Raw genomic sequence first — 19,307 nt, forward strand, 5'->3', positions numbered from 1 at the left:
AAGTTCCCAGGTGATGCTGGTGGTCTGGGCGTCACACTAATAAGGCAGGTCATCTTTGGACTAAACCACCATAGGTTAAGAAAATAACAGATCAGAATTCTCAGAGATCACCTGATCCTGCCTTGCTTGGAGTTAAAAATCACTCTGTAGAAAAATGTGGGTGAATTTTGTAATCCTTTATTATTTTATTGATGCCAAATTTTCTGAAAGCCAAAATCTTTCTAGTTGCCAGTAAAAAATCTTTCTAGTCGCCACTAGCAAGGTAATAAAAGAAAATAAATTTTCTCTTGCTAATTTCTTGCTCTTATTCTCTTCTACAGCCTTTCTGGCAAGATAAAGTGAGAAAGACTGTGCTCTAGGTAACAGGTTTCAAGTCAGAGCCACACAACTGAATGCAACAGCTGACCTATTGCTTAAACTGTATATAAGAAATATCTTCTCTAATTAATTTACAGTGTATTTATTTTTGAGAATAATATAAACCTTTGAGGTGTGAACTCTTATTTGAAATTCTTCTAAGCTCCTAGGACTTTTATTTAAAAAAACAAAAACAAAAAAACCCGTTGCCATTGAGTCGATTCTGACTCATAGCCGCACTATAGAACAAAATAGAACTGCACCATAGGGTTTCCTAGGGGTGCCTGGCGGATTTGAACTACCGACCTTTTGGTTAGCAGCTGTAGAACTTAACTATTACACCACCAAACACAATGTGTTTTTTCCTTGAATATTTCAGGTTTGTTCTGAAACTGTAATTACAAGTTAGGGTTCATCATATGGTGATCCCACTACCAATTGCAGAAGTATGTTAGGCTTTGATAAGATGATATGATGATGTCTTCTGCATTACTATGATTAGTGACAAGAATGATGAAACCTTCCAAAGTGCTTTGAAATACAAGGATTGTTTGTGGTTTGTATGTTTTTTTCCACAGACCTCTCGTTAATTATGTGACTTCTACTTGGGGCTATAAGTAGTTTCTTTAGAGCATAATCCAGAATGACAGCCTGGATCCCTCGTCTCATCTCTTATTCTAAATTCCATGATGAGTAGTCATCATATACTCTCCGAGTACTAGCATTGGAAAGGGCCCTAGAGGTTATCTAGTGTAGCTCTCTCATTTCACTGAAAGGTAAACTAAAGCCCAGAGAGGACGGTGACCTTGATCAAAGAAACACAGCCACTAGTCTCCAGTCCACTGTGACTCCCATCACAGCATGTCATCTCCCAATCTTCTAACATTTTCAGACTTTGAGAGGGCAAAAGCCTCTTTTTTATGTTGTTATTATAAACTGTTTCAATGTGACAGAAAAATGTGCTCTCATCCATATTAAACCTTAATAGTTTGCCATATTTCTCTTCCTTCATGAGGAACAGAACAATTCACCCACACACCAGTATGGCTAATTGATTATTAACAAAGGTAGAAAAGCAATTCCATGGAGGAAGGGTAGACTTTTCAACAAATGGTGCTGGAGCAATTGGATACCCATGGGCGAAAAAGCAAGCCTCAGCATAAACTCCATCATTTAGACAAAAATAAACTCAAAATGGATAGTAGATCTAAAAGTTAAAAAAACATAAAACTACAAAACTTTTAGAGGATAACAAAGGTGAAAATTTTCAGGTCTTACAGCTTCACAAAGAGTTCTTAGACAATACATCAAAAGCATGAGCCATAAAAGAAAAATATTGATAAATTGGATTCCTTCAAAATTAAAAACTTTTGCTAGGCTGTTAAGAAGGTCAACTGCAGATTGAGCTAAAATATTTGTAAAACACATTATCTGACAAAGGACTCACACCTAAAATATATAAGAAACTCTCAAAATTAAAAATTAAAAAAAAAAAAAACCCTTGCTGTCGAGTCGACTGTGACTCAGTGACTCCATAGGACAGAGCAGAACCACCCTGTAGGGTTTCCAAGGCCGTAACCTTCATGGAAGCAGACTGTCCCATCTCTCTCCCACAGAGCAGCTGGCGAGTTCAAACCGCCAGTCTTTCTGTTAGCAGCCAAGTGCTTAACCACTGCACCACCAGGGCTCCGAGAAAAATCCAATTAGAAAATGACCAGAAGACACGAAGAGACATGTCACTAAAGAGGATACACCCATTGTGGTTGAGTCAATTACGACTCATAGCGACCCTGACTGCCCAATAGGGTTTCCAAGGTTGAAATCTTTATGGAAGCAGATTGTCACGTCTTTCTCCTATAAAGTCTCTGGTGAGTTCAAACCACTGACCTTTTAGTTGGCAGCTAAGCATTTTAATCACACCAGGGCTCCTTGAAGAAGATATATGGATGGCAAATAATCACATGGAAAGATGTCACCCTCACTAGTGTGGTAGGCAGAATAATGCACTCCCCAAAGAATATGTTATATTACGTGGCAAAAAGGAATTAAGGTTGCAGATAGGATTGTTTACTAATCAGCTAACCCTAAGATACGGACAGTACCCTGAATTATCTAGATGGGTCCAATGAAATCACAAAGACCCCTAAAAATGGAAGGCCATGGTAGAAGCGGTCAGAGTGATACGATATGAGGACATGACACACTGTTACTGGCTTTGAAAATAGAGGAAGGGAACCATGAGTCCAGGAATGCAGGTAGCTCTAGAAGTTGGTAAAGGCAAGAAAACAGATTCTAAAGCCTCCAAAAGGAGTGCAGCCCTGCCACCACCTTGATTTTAGCCCAGTGAGACCCATTTTAGACTTTTGATATCCAGAACTGTAAGATAATAAATTTGTGTTGCCCTGGTGGCACAACAGTTAAGCACTCAGCTGCTAACCTAAATGTTAGTGGTTGAAACCCACCCAGTGGCTCTGAGAGAGAAAGACCTGGAAAACTGCTCCCATAAATATTACAGCCTAGGAAACTCTATAGGGCTGTTCTACTCTGTCACATGCAGTCTTTATGAGTCGAAATCACCTCAACAGCACCTAACAACAACATAAGTCACTACATCTGTGGTAACTTGCTACAGCAGCAATAGCAAACCAATAAAATAGCAACTCAAACCAAAACCCGTTGCATCGAGTCGGCCCGATGAGAAATTACTACATGCGTATCAGAACAGCTAAAAGAAATTGGTGACGATACCAAACGCTGACCAAAATATAGAGAAACTGGATTTCTTGTACATTGTTGTGAGGAATGTAAAATGGTACTGCCACTCTGGGAAACAGTTTGGAAGTTTCTCAGATAAGTAAGCATACACCTACCAGATAACTACCTACCAGCAATTGCACTTCTGAGCATTTATCCCAGAAAAATAAAAACCTATGTTCACCCAAAAACTTGTCCATAATTGTACATAGTAACTTCATTTCCAATAGCCCCAAAGCAGAAACAACCAAAATGTCCCTCAGGAGGTGAATGGTTCAACAAACTTTGGTACATCCATACCGTGCGATACTAGTCAGCAATAAAATTGAACCAACTATTGATACAGGCAATAACTTGAATGAACCTCAAGGGCATTAAGCTAGTATTAAAAAAAAAAAAAGCCAGTATCAATAGGTCACATGCTGTATGATTCCATTTATGCAACATTTTCACAATGACAAAATTATAGAGATGGAGAACAAACTAGGGACAGTATGAAGATCTTTGCAGTGATGGAATAGTTCTGAATCTCGATTGTGGTGATGGCTACACCAATCTACACATATTAAAATGACATAGAACAATGCATACACATTGGATCATTGTCAAATTCCTAGTTTTGATATTGTCTAATAGTTAGGTAAGTTGTAACCATTGGGGAAACTGGGTTTGTTACATTATATTACAGTTCACAAATTATCAGCTCTGTCTAATTTATTGCTTAATCCATTTGTTAATTTTTTATTTTAATTACTATACAGTCATCCCTTGGTATCCGCAGGGGATTGTATCCCCTTGAGGATACAAAAAATGCAAGTATACTCAAGTCCTTTACGTAAAATGGGGTAGTTTTTGCATATGACCTATGCACATCCTCCCATGTGCTTCAAATCATCTCTAGATTACTTATAACACCTAATACAATGTAAATGCTATGTGAATAGTTGTTTCATCACAATTGAAGACTTGCTCTGGAAGGCAGCCTTTCTCTTCTATGAGCTTCTTGAACTCTTCTGAGAGTGCTCATCTTGCCTGGGCATCAACCGATGCCAATTTGCCCATGATCTTGAAGTTCTTGAGGCTGTAGCACTCTACAGAGCTAGTCAGCCACCACTAACTAGCCTGAAACTCCTTCCTCCCATTCTCCTCAAACCCCTCACACTTAGCCTTTGAAGGATTGCTTTGGCCACTTAGTTGCTTTTTTAGGAGTCATTTTTTCACAGAAACAAAGGGAGCACACAAGTCGTGGCAAATGAAATGCTAGGCAAACAATGCTCAAACTAGTGCTAGAGAGAGACTGAGGATCTGAAATTGGGGGCGGCTACAGCAGGGTATGCCTACACACCACTTTATTTGCATGGATTCAGCATAGTGCTCAGCATGGAGAAAATTCAAGTTTTGCTTTTTCGAACTTTCTTTTTTTTTTTTCTTTTGGATATTTTCAATCCCGGGCTGGTTGAATCTGTGGTTGGTTGAATCCTTGGTTGGTTGAATCCGTGCATGTGGAACCCATGCATACAGATAGCCAACTATATTTTCATTTTTAGAATTTCTACTCTTTTTGCAAACCTGATTTTTTCTTATTTTTATCATTCTTTTTTTTAACATCCCAATCATTTTCAATATTCTTATTTTATAGTACCTATTTTTTTTTATTATTATTATTTGCTAGTTCCATTATTTGAAGGTCTTTGGTGCCAATCCTGCTGTGGTGTTTGCTCCTACTCATGGGGGATTTTTTTTCTCATGTTTTATAATATGAGATTGTGAATTAATCTTTAGAAGGACTTCAATTTAGGAATCTAGTGAAACTTGGTTTAACGACATCTTCCATCTAACAAGTTTACATCTGATTCTGCTGGACATGCAAATTCAAATCTCAAATGCAAATGAAGTACAAATCCACAGTGATATATCTCTAGAGGAGATTTATTATTTTCCAAGACACAGATTCCTTGTCCTCTTTTGTCCTGGTGGTAAACTTTTTCCAGTCCCCTTTATTCAGGGTCACAACTTTGTGTTGAAGATCTCTATTCCAACTCGCAGAGTCTCAGTTTTTCATTTCATACCTCCACATGGTTGTTAAAGCCCAAGCCCTTGGCTTAGCGACTAATATCACTCTCCCAAGGGCAGCTTCAGTATCAGTTTACATGTCTAGCCCATCGTTTTCAATCCGATCTTTATTTCTGATCCCTGGTGATGCCCTTACTTCCTTTCAAGCTCAGCTATGCATGGAAGTAAAATATTATACTTTGTCTAGTATTCAAAGTGTTCCTAATTAAGATTATTAGCCAGTCTGCTAGAACTGGAAGTCAAAAATAACTTCTTTTCTCTAGTAAAAAACAACTTATATCCCAAAGGGCAAGCTGAATCCTTGCAACTTACCAATTGTGCAACTTTTTCAGATCAAACTCATTTTGCCCAAAACTAAGCTTTCCTTTTTTAGTTTCATGAAACCACATGAAAAATAATAATAATAATTAAGGTCCATACATAGCCCAGAGCTCCAAGTAGAAATTTTACATTGCCCTTCATATGGATCCAAATAAGTCTTTAAATTTCTGGACTCCATCAGAAGCCCTTCCAATCACCTTTTCCTAGAATTTCTAAGCACAGATCACATTCCATATAAGTTTTCTCTGCTTATTATCAACAAATTCTGCCAGCTTTTCTTCTTTCTCTCTATTCATTCAATAAAATTTTCCAAGTTCCTGGTATTCTCCAAACACTCTTTTGCTAAAAACAAAACAAGCCCCTGGTCTCACAGAGTTTGAATTCTAGTGCAAGAGAAGGAATAAAAATAAGAAATAAATATTTAGGTTGAATTACGTGAAGTTGCCATTATTGGATAAAATGACATTTTCGTATGATTCAACTTAATATAGTATGTCAGGCAGTGAAAGTGCTATGAGGAAGAAGAAAGCAGGGTAAGTGGGAAGAGAGTGACGGGTGGGAGTGAGTGTGCTATTTTAGATAGCATGGTCACAAAAGCCTCTCTGATAAAGTGGCTTTGAACAGAGACAGGAATAAAGTGAGGAAGTGAGTAATGTGGATATCTAGGGGGAAATTATTTCCATTGGGAGAGAAGTAAGTGTAAAGGCGTAGAGGAGGTGTGCATAAGGCATATTGAAGGAACAACAAGAAAACCAGTGAAACCCAAGTGAAGTGAATAAGAGTGGTGGAAGCTGAGGTCAGAGAGGGTCAGGGGCCAGGCCCCGTAATGCCATGTAGGCCATGGTACAAATATTGTATTTCTCCCTTTGTGAGGTAGGAAAACCTTAGAAAGCTTGGGCAGAGGAGTGGCAAAACCTGACTGCATTTTCAATGGTGTGGAGTCCAGCCTGCAGGGGGTGGGGTGGACATAGGGAGATTAGTTAGGAGGCTACTGCATTAGCTTAGGGGAGAGAAGATGCTAATTTAAACTCAGGAGGTAGCAGAGGACACGGTGAGAAAAGGTTGAATCCTCACAATTCTTTCGTGGCCCTGCTAACCTTCCTTTTTGTAAGCATATTTGTCTCAGCCATGTCTTATCCCCAAACAAAAATATTTTCAAGATCCTATTTCCTGACTTTGGTTAATGCTGGTGTCAAAATCATTTTGCCTGCCTGCTGTCTAATTCCAGTAGGAAACTTCTAGGTCATCCCAAATTCAGCACCCTCAAAATCTACATTTACGTGTCCCATATCCTGACACACCTGCATCACCACTTTGTCCCTAATCACTCTCCAAAGGACAGCAGCATACCTGATTGAGGAGGTACTGAAATTCCCTAGGTGAGGAGCACCGCCAAAGAACAAACTTGTGGCTTCCAATGGCCCCCACTGCAATTGCTCTTCCCAAAGACTGTAAAAGAATGTAACTGAATGGCGGGCTAGACCTGAGTCACAGCAGGAAAGGGCACTATGACGCAAGGTGACTCCTCTGAGGAAGAAAACTCCTAATCCTATCCCTGCAGCAGGGCCCCTTCTCAGAAGTTTCTAAGCTTTGCAACTCTCCAAAGAGGAAGTTGTCTAAGGGAGTTACATTTTTTTAGGAAGAAGCTGACCGTGGTTTAAAGTCACTTAAATGCCCTTGAGCACAGGCCAGTCTGCCCCATTTCTTTCTCATAGAGACTTAGGGCTAGATGTATTTTATTAAACATTTAGGAGAAAGTAACTAGCTAAGCAAGGTCAACAGCAAGTCACTATGACATGATAAAGACCTAGTTTTTAGTCTTTAAGTAGAAGGGGCCATTCAAGAGTAAAACATAAACATGTTTATAAAATACAGTTGATCCAAGAGGACCACAAGTCATGCCAAAATCACTTACCAATGTATGTTGAAAAATATCATAGACTGTAGGTTGCAAGCAATATTCAAACAGACAGTTAAGGAGAGGATATGCTATAGAAGTATCACTAAAATTACTGCTCAACTATAGAAACTTCTACACTTAAGATTTAACAGCACAGACCCAATACAGGGTCACAGAAATAGTATGGAAAGGAAAAATCAAACTCATTTTCCAAAAATGCATTTTGTAAAGATTCAACTAGGAATGCCTTTTTCTGAATAATCTTCATTTGCAATATAAAAGGAAATAAAAAATAGGAATCAAAATGTATTAATTACTGTTTACTCATCCTCTTGTAAATAAAGCAGAAACTATAAATCTTAGTATTGCAGAAAATTAAATGACTGAAGATTACAGCTCTAATTCAGTTTGCTACTGATAACATTTATGATGCTAAATAATAAGAAAGAATTCAAATAACTATCAAAAAGTCCATGGAGATTGCTGAGGGGCAGGGCTAAGAGTAGTCAGACACTTCCAGTGAACCCTCTTACCACACAAACCAAAAAAAATAAGTGAAACGATTATATTTATGACAAGCTAGGAGCCCTAAACATCAAAGGCAAAGATAGAAAATGGACTGAGACACAGGGGAAGGAAGAGGCGGTTCAGAAGCAGAGAGGAGTTGCCAGACCTGAATCGCCAGGAACCCTCAGACACCATTCCTGGGAGTGGCCGTGGTGGGGTTCCAGCTGCAGTTTCCTCAGGGAGAAACATCCAGCCACACACACTACTCAAACCTCCAGAACCAGAGAAGAATGGCACTCTTGGCAAAAGCTAAGTACTTGCGTATACTTTACCACGTCCCCAGCCCCTAAGCTGGCTTCAGTGGCTGTCAATTTTCCTGGGCCTCAGAGAGATTCTGCTGCATGCTCTGAGCCATTCACCCAGCCTTGGAAAAGGAATAAATTCACAATTGTGGGAAAAGATAATCTGTCAGCTCCACTAACCTAGGGATCTCAGGACAGAAGCGGCTCCTGTCCAGGCATGAGCAGTTCGTGGACTTTGAATACCTTTCCCCCTGCATGGACTTGTGTGGGCCTATTTCAGGAGAACAGGCCCTTGTTGGCAGACTGCAACTGTTTCAGCTATGCGGTAGACAGTTGGGTGTTTGATGTTTGTCACTGCTTTGCCTATTAAAAGGGTCCTCACCTACCCACATCAGGGGCCTAAGGACTGGTGGCTCCACTCAGGTTACCCAGCCACCCACAACAGGGCTCCAAGGATAACTGGTACTTCCCAGTCCTTACAGCCAAAAGCATTGGGTGCCCATGGTCTGACTGCAGAACCCACCCACCTGTGTGCTCTAGGGAACGGGGATGCGCCTTCCTCACGGACACTTGGGGGAAAGTTTTCAGCCCCCTGACTTCTTCAGAGCATGACCCCTGCTGCAACCAGATACTGGTACCTACACCAATCACCCCTGCCCCTCTAAGACTGTACAACAGAGACTGTACCACACATTTGATGACTAACTACCTGGACACCTGAGCTGAATCCATACAAGAAAAGTGAATGCACTTCTTGGCTGATAAACCTGATAACACCGCTAGCCAATTGGTGACAGGACGTTAGAGCTTCAAAGGTGAAAATAATCAAGCTAGCTCACTCAAGCAACCCATCTGGGCATATCAAAATAAAACAAAGCAAGAAGCTAGGATACAGTGAGCAAACAAAAAATAAACTAATACAATAACTTATAGATGGCTCGGAGGCAATAGTCAATGTCAAGTCACATAAAGAAACAGACAATGATCACCTTAACAAGCTCTCAGAACAAAGAATCAATGGATCTTCTGGATGAAGGTGCCTTCCTGGAATTACTGGACGCAGAATTCAAAAGATTAATATACAGAACTCTTCAAGACATCAGGAACAAAATTAGGAAGGAGACCAGGCAATATGCAGAACAAGCCAAGGAACACAAAGATAAAGTAGTTGAAGAAATTAAAAAGGCTATTCAAGAACATAACGAAAAATTTAATAAGCTGCAAGAATCCATAGAGAGACAGCAATCAGAAATTCAGAAGATTAACAATAAAATTACAGAAGTAGACAACTCAATAGAAAGTCAGAGGAGCAGAACTGAGCAAGTGGAAGGCAGAATTGGTGAACTTGAAGACAAAGCACTTGGTACCAATACATTTGAAGAAAAATCAGATAAAAGAATTTTAAAAAATGAAGAAACCTTAAGAATCATGTGGGACTCTATCAAGAGAAATAACCAACGCGTGACTGGAATACCAGAACAGGGAGGGATAACAGAAAATAGAGAATTGTTGACAATTTGTTGGCAGAAAACTTCCCTAATATCATGAAAGATGAGAAGGTATCTATCCAAGATGCTCATCGAACTCCACATAAGGTAGATTTTAAAAGAAAGTTAACAAGACATATTATCATCAAACTTACCAAACCAAAGATAAAGAGAAAATTTTAAGAGCAGCTAGGGATAAACAAAAAGTCACCTACAAAGGAGAGTCAATAAGAATAAGCTCAGACTACTCAGCAGAAACCATGCAGACAAGAAGGCAATGGGATGACTTCTGTAAAGTATCGAAGGAAAAAAATTGCCTGCCAAGAGTCATAAATCCAGCAAAACTGTCTCTCAAATATGAAGGTGAAATTAGGACATTTCCAGATAAACAAGTTGAGGGAATTCGTAAAAACCAAACCAAAACTACAAAAAATACTAAAGGGAGGTCTTTGGTTAGAAAATCAATAATATCAGGTGTCAACCCAAGACTAGAAGACTGGGCAGAGTAATCAGATGTCATCCCAGACAGGGAAATCACAAAAATAAATCAAGTCAAAAAAAACACTCAAAACAGGGAAACAGTGATGCTATTATGCAAAAGAAGAAAACATTAAGACAATAAAGACAGACTAAGAAATGTAGTCATAGATCTTTCATATGGAGAGGAAGACAAGATGATATAAAGAAATAAAAGTTAGGTTTAAATTTAGAAAAATAGGGGTAAATATTAAGGTAACCACAAAGCAGACAAACTACCCTACACATCAAAACAAAATACAAGGAAAAAAAAGAGACTCAGCAGAAACAAAATCAACAACAATGAATAAGAGGAAAAGACGATATGTAAAGATAAACTACTAAGCACAAAAATTAAGCAGGAAAAAGAAACTGTTAACAACACACACAAAAAAAAAAATCAAAATGACAGCACTAAACTAATACCTATCTATAATTACGCTGAATATAAATGGACTAAATGCAACAATAAAGAGACAGAGAGTTGCAGAATGGATTAAAAAACACGATCCATCTACATGCTGCCTAATAGAGACACACCTTAGACTTAGAGACAAACAAACTAAAGCTCAAAGGATGGAAAAAATATATATATCAAGCAAACAACAATCAAAAACCAGCAGGAGTGGCAATACTAATTTCTGGCAAAATAGACTTTAAAGTTAAATCCACCACAAAGGATAAGGAAGAACACTATATAAAGGGACAATACACCAGGAGGACTTAACCATGTTAATATTTATACACCCAATGACAGGACTGCAAGATACATAAAACAAACTCCAACTGCATTGTAAAGTAGGATAGACAGCTCCACAATAATAGTAGGATACTTCAACATACCACTTTTGGTGAAGGACAGAGCATCCAGAAAGAAACTCAATAAAGACACAGAAGATCTAAATGCCACAATCAACCAACATGACCTCATAGACATATACAGAACACTCCACCCAACAGCAGCCCAGAATACTTTCTTTTCTAGTGGGCTTGGAACATCCTCTAAAATAGACCACAAAGCAAGCCTTAGCAGAAACCAAAACGTTGAAATATTGCAAAGCATCTTCTCTGACCATAGGCCTTAAAGGTAGAAATTGAACAGAAAAAGCAGGGAAAAGAAATCAAATACTTGGAAACTGAACAATACCCTGCTCAAAAAAGACTGGGATACAGAAGACATTAAGGATGGAATAAAGAAATTCATAGAATCCAATGAAAATGAGAACACTTCCTACCAGAACCTTTGGGACATAGTGAAAGCACTATTCAGAGGTCAATTTATATCAATGCACACATACAAAAAGAAGAAAGGGCCAAAATGAAAGAATTATCCCTACAACTTGAACAAATAGAAAGAGAGCAACAAAATAAACCCTCAGGCATCAGAAGAAAGCAAATAATAAATATTAGAGCAGAATTAAATGAAATAGAAAACAGAAAAACAATTGAGTTAACAAGACAAAAGGTGGTTCTTCAAAAAACTGACAAAATTGATAAACCATTGGCCAAACTGACAAAAGAAAAACAGAAGAGGAAGCAAATAACCCAAATAAGAAATGAGATGGGCGATATTACCCAACTGAAATTAAAAGAATCATATCACCAACTGAAATTAAAAGAATCATATCAGATTACTTCAAAAAATTGTACTCTAACGAATTTGAAAACCTAGAAGAAAGTGATGAATTTCTAGAAACACACTACCTACCTAAACTAACACAGAGGTGGAGTAACCAAATAAACCCATAACAAAAGAAAAAATTGAAAAGGTAATCAAAAAACTTCAAACAAACAAAAAAAAAGCCCTGGCTGGATGGCTTCACTGCAGTTTTACCAAACTTTCTGAGAAGAGTTAACAGCACTACTACTAACGGTATTTCAGAGCATAGAAAAGAATGGAGTACTACCAAACTCATTCCATGAATCCAGCATATCCCTGATACCAAAACCAGGTAAAGACACCACAAGAAAAGAAAATTACAGACCTATATCCCTCATGAACTTAGATGCAAAAGTCCTCAAAATTCGAGCCAATAGAATTCAACAACATATCAAAAAGATAATTCACCATGACAAGTGGGATTTATACCAGGTATACAGGGATGGTTCAACATTAGAAAAACAATTAATGTAATCCATCAGATAAATAAAACAAAAGACAAGAATCACATGATTTTATCAATTGATGCAGAAAAGGCATTTGACAAAGTTCAACACTGATTCATGATAAAAACTCTTAGCAAAACAGGAATAGAAGGAAAATTCCTCAACATAATAAAGGGCATTTATATAAAGCAAACAGCCAACATCATCCTAAATGGAGAGAGTGTGAAAGCATTTCCCTTGAGATCAGGAACCAGACAAGGATGCCCTTCATTACCACTCTTATTCAACTCTGTGTTGTAGATCCTAGCCAGAGCAATTAGGCTAGATAAAGAAATAACGGGCATCTGGGAAGAAGTAAAAGTATGTCTATTTGCAGATAACATGATCTTATACACAGAAAACCCTAAGGAATCCTCCAGAAAACTACTGAAACTAATAGTTCAGGAGAGTATCAGGTTACAAGATAAACATACAAAAATCAGGTGGATTCCCCTACATTAACAAGAAGAACTTCAAAGAGGAAATCACCAAATCAATGCCATTTACGGTAGCCCCCAAGAAGATAAAATACTTAGGAATAAATCTTACCAGGGACGTAAAAGAAAACTACAAGACACTACTGCAGGAAACCAAAAGAGACCTACATAAGTGGAAAAACATACCTTGCCCATGGACAGGAAGACTCAACATTGTAAAAACGTCTATACTACCGATGGCGATCTATAGATACAATGCAATTCTGACCCAAATTCCAACATTTTTTAATGAGATGGAGAAACAAATCACCAACTTCATACGGAAGGGCAAGAGGCCCCGGATAATTAAAGCATTACTGAAAAGAAGAACAAAGTGGGAGGCCTCATTCTACCTGATTTTAGAACCTATTATACTGCCACAGTAGTCAAAACAGCCTGGTACTGGTACAACAACAGATACATAGATCAATGGAACAGAATTGAGAATCCAGACATAAATCCACACACATATGAGCAGTTGATATTTGACAAAGGCCCAAAGTCTGTTAAATGGGGAAAAGACAGTCTCTTTAACAAATGCTGATGGCATAAATGGATATCCATATGCAAAAAAAATAAGACCCATACCTCACACCATGCACAAAAAATAACTGTAAATGGATCAAAGACCTAAATATAAAATCTAAAACAATAAAGATCATAGAAGGAAAAATAGGGAAAACACTAGGAGCCCTAACGCATGGCATAAACTGTATACAAAACATTATTAACAATGCAGAAGAGAAACTAGATATCTAAAGAGCTACTAAAAATCAAACACCTATGCTCATCCAAAGACTTCACCAAAAGAGTAAAAGACTACCTACAGACTGGGAAAAAGTTTTTAGCTATGACATTTCTGATCAATGCCTGATCTCTAAAATGTACATGATACTGCAAAAACTCAAGTATAAAAACACAACTAACCCAATTAAAAAATAGCAAAGGATATGAACAGGCATGTCACTAAAGAAGACATTCTGGTAGCTAACAGATACATGAGGAAATGCTCACGATCATTAGCCATTAGAGAAATGCAAATCAAAACTACAATGAGATTCCATCTCACTCCAACAAGGCTGGCATTAATTCAAAAAACACAAAATAATAAATGATGGAGAGGTTGTAGAGAGACAGGAACACTTATACACCGCCAGTGGGGATGTAAAATGGTACAACCACTTTGGAAATCGATTTGGGGCTTCCTTAAAAAGCTAGAAATAGAACTACCATAAGATCTGGCAATCCCACTCCTCAGAATATATCCTAGAGAAATAAGAGCCTTTACGCGAACACATATATGCACACCCATGTTCATTGCAGCACTGTTTACAATAGAAAAAGATGGGAGCAACCAAGGTGCCCATCAATGGATGAACGGATAAATAAGTTATGGTATATTCACACAATGGAATACTACACATCGATAAAGAACAATGATGAATCCATGAAACATTTCATAACATGGAGGAATCTGGAAGGCATTATGCTGAGTGAAATTAGTCAGCTGCAGAGGGACAAATATTCTATAAGGCACTATTGTAAGAACTCAAGAAATAGTTTAAATAGAGAAGAAAATATTCTTTGATGGTTATGAGAGTGGAGAGGGATGAAGGGAGAAGGGTTTTCACTAATTAGATAGTAGATAAGACCTATTTTAGGTGAAGGGAAAGACAACACACAATACAGGAAAGGTCAGCACAACTGGACTAAAGCAAAAGCGAAGAAGTTTCCTGAATAAACTGAACCCTTTGAAGGCCAGCATAGCAGGAGCAGGGGTTTGGAACCATGGTTTCAGGGGACGTCTAAGTCAATTGGCATAATAAAATCTATTAAGAAGACATTCTGCATTCCACTTTGGAGAGTGGTGACTGGGGTCTTAAACACTAGCAAGTGGCCATCTAAGATGCACCAATTGTTTTCAACCCTCCTGGAGCAAAGGAGAACAAAGACACAAGGTAATTATGAGCCCAGGTTACAGAAAGGGCCACATAAACCAGAGACTACATTGGCCAAAGACCAGAAGAACTAGAGGGAGCCTGGTTACAACTGATGACTGCCCTGACAGGGAACACAACAGAGGTCCCCTGAGGGAGCAGGAGAGAGCAGTGGGATGCAGACCTCAAATTCTCATAAAATGACCAGACTTAATGGTCTGACTGAGACTAGAAGGACCCCAGAAGTCATCATCCCCAGACCTTCTGTTAGCCCAAGACAGGAACCATTCCCAAAGCCAACTCTTCAGACAGGGTTGGACTGGACTATGGGGTAGAAAATGATACTGGTGAAGAGTGAGCTTCTTGGCTCACGTAGACACATGAGACTATGTGGGCAGCTCCTGTCTGGAGGGGAAATGAGAGGGCAGAGGGGATCAGAAGCTGGTGGAATGGACATGAAAATAGAGAGTGGAGGGAAGGAGTATGCTGTCTCATTAGAGAGAGAACTACTAAGAGTATACAGCAAGGTGTATATAAATTTTTGTATGAGAGACTGACTTGATTTGTAAACTTTCACTTAAAGCACAATTAAAAAAAAAAAAAAAAGTCTATGAATGTGACCTTTCCTTGAATTTTAGCGTTGACCGCTGAGCTTCTGTTAAGGATGATGAAAAGATTTGGAAATGTATTGTGGTGATGGTTGCACAACATCATGAACGTAATTAATGTCACTGATGTACATGTAAAAAATGTTGAAACGGCAAAAGTTTCGTTATATATGTATATATTTACCACAATGAACAAATCTGCCTTTGAAGAAGTACAGTCAGACTGTTCCTTAGAAGCGAGGATGGCGATACTTCGTCCCAGGCATTTGGGACATTTTATCAGGAGGGACCCATCCCTGGAGGACTTCGTGCTTGATAAAGTAGAGGGTCAATGAAAGAAAGAAGATCCTCGACAAGATGGGTTGACACAGTGGCTGAAATGATGAGCTTAAGTACAGGAACGATTGCGAGGTTGGCACAGGACTGGGCAATGTTTTGTTCTGCTGTACATAGGGTTGCTATGAATTGGAACTGGCTCGACAGCACTTAACAAAAACATATTTACCACAATTAAAAAAAAAAAATCCTCTTCTGCCAAAATTTCAAGGTTTCTCACAGTGCTTTTACATATACCCTCTATTACCTGAAAACCTACCTTTTCTCTTGGCACTGAGACTACCATCTGACATATGTATTCTATTGAAAAGTGGAGTCAACTTCATAGAAAGTTCTTTGCAGCATGGATATTTTTTGCTTATTGATTATTACTTGTGTTTTCTAATACCATGCAAACAATATTACATAACAGTAATGCTGAAGAAATACTACTTTTTAGCTTGTAAGCTCATTGCACATAAAAGCATACTCTGCTGATGTGCCTGTTTTGCGATCCCAGTCCTTGACTGGTGAGGATAGGCATCTGTAGACTATGTTTGGAAGTGTCACCAAGCAGTCAATAGTCTGGGTCTGTCTTAGCTCAAAGAAGCAAACATTTGTGCAGAACTGCCCCTTGTGGACCTAGGCCTTCTCAATCTAGTAAATAAATCTGGTAACTTCAATTATTTTGAAATTGTTGTTATGTTCTTAGGTGCCTCAATATCTTGAAATATTGAGGATTCAATGGGTATCGAAGTTAAAAATCTACGTACGGATGGAAAATATGAGATCAGCATACTCTTTTTTTTTCACAAAAAAAAATATACTTTTTTCACTTGTAAGCTGACCATTTAAATTTTCTCTTTTAATAGTCCCACTCTCTTTACATAATCAGTACTCAGAATTCTCGGCTCACCTTTTCAGATCATTTTGTCAGACATTAGCTATAGACTCACTCCGGCTCATTAGTTAAATTCTCCCTAAAGATGTTTCAAAATATCTGCAGCTCTGCTAAAAGAAGAGAGTCTTTAAAATGCATGGTAAACTACTGTCCTAGGCCTTAGAGAGAGTTGCAAAGCCTTTGAAAGTATGGTGGTGGTAACGGCAGGGGTATGGACATATAATGAAACATATAGAAATAAAGGATGCTAGAGCATTCAACCTTTTAGTTTTAAGATTTTATTCCTATGAAAGAAGTTGAAAATTAGATCAATATTCAAGACAGCAGGAACAACCTGGAAGAAAAGTAATACACCCAGACCTTCTAGCTTGCTCTTTCCCTTCCTTATAGATCCCTCTCTATCAAAAAATTAAAAATAGTGTCTATACCACTTACAAACACTATTTTCCAACTCATGCTGCTTGTCATGGGAAGAGCTATAAGAATACATGTGAACTACAGTGGGGTTTTGATTTCTACCCCTTGGGACTTGACTAGAATACTGAACAGACCAGATCCCATTTTGGTGACTGCACACATTAGTGGCCTAAGCCATTGCTTTAGAAATGTCACCATCACTGGACTGTGAAGAAACTCACCAACAAATGGGTCACTGTGAGTTACGGGCAGCAACTAAATGACCAAAGACGTTAGTACCCAAAGCCAATTAATGGAAACTCACCAAATGGCACAAAGTTAACCACGGTTCTGCTGATGGCAGTTGCTGTACAGATTTTAAGTTTTTAATTTTTAATCTGGGATCCTACAGCACAAGCTCTTTGCACCTTGCCCCAGAGGTTCTGAGTAAATGCATTTTATTTTTAGCAGTTTTCTCTCTTGACACAGGGTTCCCCAAATATGAAAGAACAAGTCCTCCCCCAGGGATGCTGGCCTTTTTTGCCTCTGGTCTCTCTTCCTCTGTGGTCTCCTGCAGACATTTAAAGTAACAATGAGCTGAGAAACGTTTTCCTGAAGAATGACCTTCTTCCCTTAAGCCTAAAGTGAGTGTTCATTACAAGGACTGAGTCTGCTCTGGAACATCAGGTTGTGCCCCTTTAGGATAAATTGAAGGTGTTTCAAAGTGGAGAGGCCATCTCAGTTTTACAGTAAAGAGCTATCCTATGAGAAAGGAAGAAAAATCCCAGGTGGTGTTTTTATTGAAAGTACCATTATTGCCAGCCTAGCAAAAGAATTGATTGTGAGAAGACAAAGCACAGCCATCTTAATTAATAGTATGCATATTTTTATAGCCTCTACAGGTGCTCACACAAGACCACACACCTAACACGCCTGGAATTATTACTGAAGTCAAGGGTGTTATATCAGAAGGAGCCAAATGTCTTGATGGCTGCCAGTATAATAATTCAAAATAAGTTAGTCAATATTTCAGAAATTGCATGGCCCAGATTAACCTATAATAATGGGACAGAGTGAAAAGGAATCTGACCTGTTGATAAATTACCCACAGAACTACATTGATGTGATAAGCTGCTAATTCAACAAAGTCATCAACATATCATACATACGAAACTTTCTCGGTTCTGAAAAGAATCATCAATCAACCTTCAGTCTTGAAAGAGTGTATGCTAGATATACATCTTTTTTCTACACCTTTCTAAAATTATTTCCTTAGCCAGGGAAATGATAAGCAAACAAATGTACCGTTGCCAAAGGGAAGGCACTTAGGTTTCTCAAAGGATGGACATTGCTATGTGGGAGACTTGGTGAGATTCCTTTGTTCTTGGGCAATGATTTCTGCAGAGTCCTGGGTTCTACACTTTACTGAGAAGGAAGAGAAGATTTCTTCCCATCACACCTTCTTGATACCATTAAGATGCCCAGATCATTCTCATTCACATGTACAGAGTGTCCCTAGCCTCTCAAAGGACAGAACTGAAAACGTATTACTCTGTGGATGACTAAAGGAAGAATGGGAGCAATATGCAGTTAAAGATGTCATCTTGTCCAGCTCCTGCCTTCAAGTAGGTGAAACATTAATCATTCCACTTTACAGATGAAGGAAATTGTTTCCAGAGCATATTAGCAACCAGAACTCATCTCTCCTAATGCCCAATCCAATGCTCTTTCCACTAAAGCAAAAATATTAGGAATTAATAACAATACACAGGGTTTCTATAGTGTTCCTCAATATAATTTTATAGTCATAACTTGATTTCAGCTTCAAAATCAATTAGGTGTAAACCGTGTGCAAAATCATGTATAAAAAACTGTGAGATGTTTGAAGTGTAAAAAGCAGGAGGCAGTGGTTAATAATACAGACTATGTTATCACGATGCTTAGAAACAATCTGTGTCAACCAGTAATGAGGTGTGTGGTTTTGGAAAAGTCATTTAACATTTCTATGCCTCAAGAAATACGCATTAAGTACTTACAGTACCTAGACTAATTTACATGGAGTCCTTGGGTGGTACAATGAGTTATTACTTAATTAGTACAGCTATTAATGTACAATGAGAGTGTTTATTAGCAGGCACTGACCCTCTAAAGGTTCCTAGTGGCACAAATGGTTTGCACTTAACTACCTAAAGGTTGGTGGTTTGAACCCACTCAGCAGCTCTGCAAAAGACATACCTGGTAATCTACTTCCATAAAGATTATATCCAAGAAAACCCTATGGAGCAGTTCTACTCTATAACACTCGGGGGCTC

The 19,307-nt window shown here is 38.5% G+C and overlaps 1 protein-coding gene across 2 annotated transcripts in view; it reads right to left on the reverse strand.

Moving 5' to 3' along the window:
- PDE4D (phosphodiesterase 4D) overlaps nucleotides 1-19,307 on the reverse strand; it is a 1,416,439-nt gene that overhangs the window by 1,394,311 nt on the left and 2,821 nt on the right. The window contains exon 1 of one of the 2 annotated variants that reach the window (XM_023545476.2): nucleotides 6,856-7,120. The exons of the other annotated variant lie outside the window; for it this stretch is intronic. The gene's annotated coding sequence lies outside the window, so the exon portion shown is untranslated. Of the gene's footprint in view, nucleotides 1-6,855; nucleotides 7,121-19,307 lie in introns of those variants that run through there. 2 annotated transcript variants of the gene reach the window in all.

This window comes from Loxodonta africana, chromosome 2, assembly GCF_030014295.1.
Source record: "Loxodonta africana isolate mLoxAfr1 chromosome 2, mLoxAfr1.hap2, whole genome shotgun sequence".
Classification (NCBI taxonomy): Eukaryota; Metazoa; Chordata; class Mammalia; order Proboscidea; family Elephantidae; genus Loxodonta; species Loxodonta africana.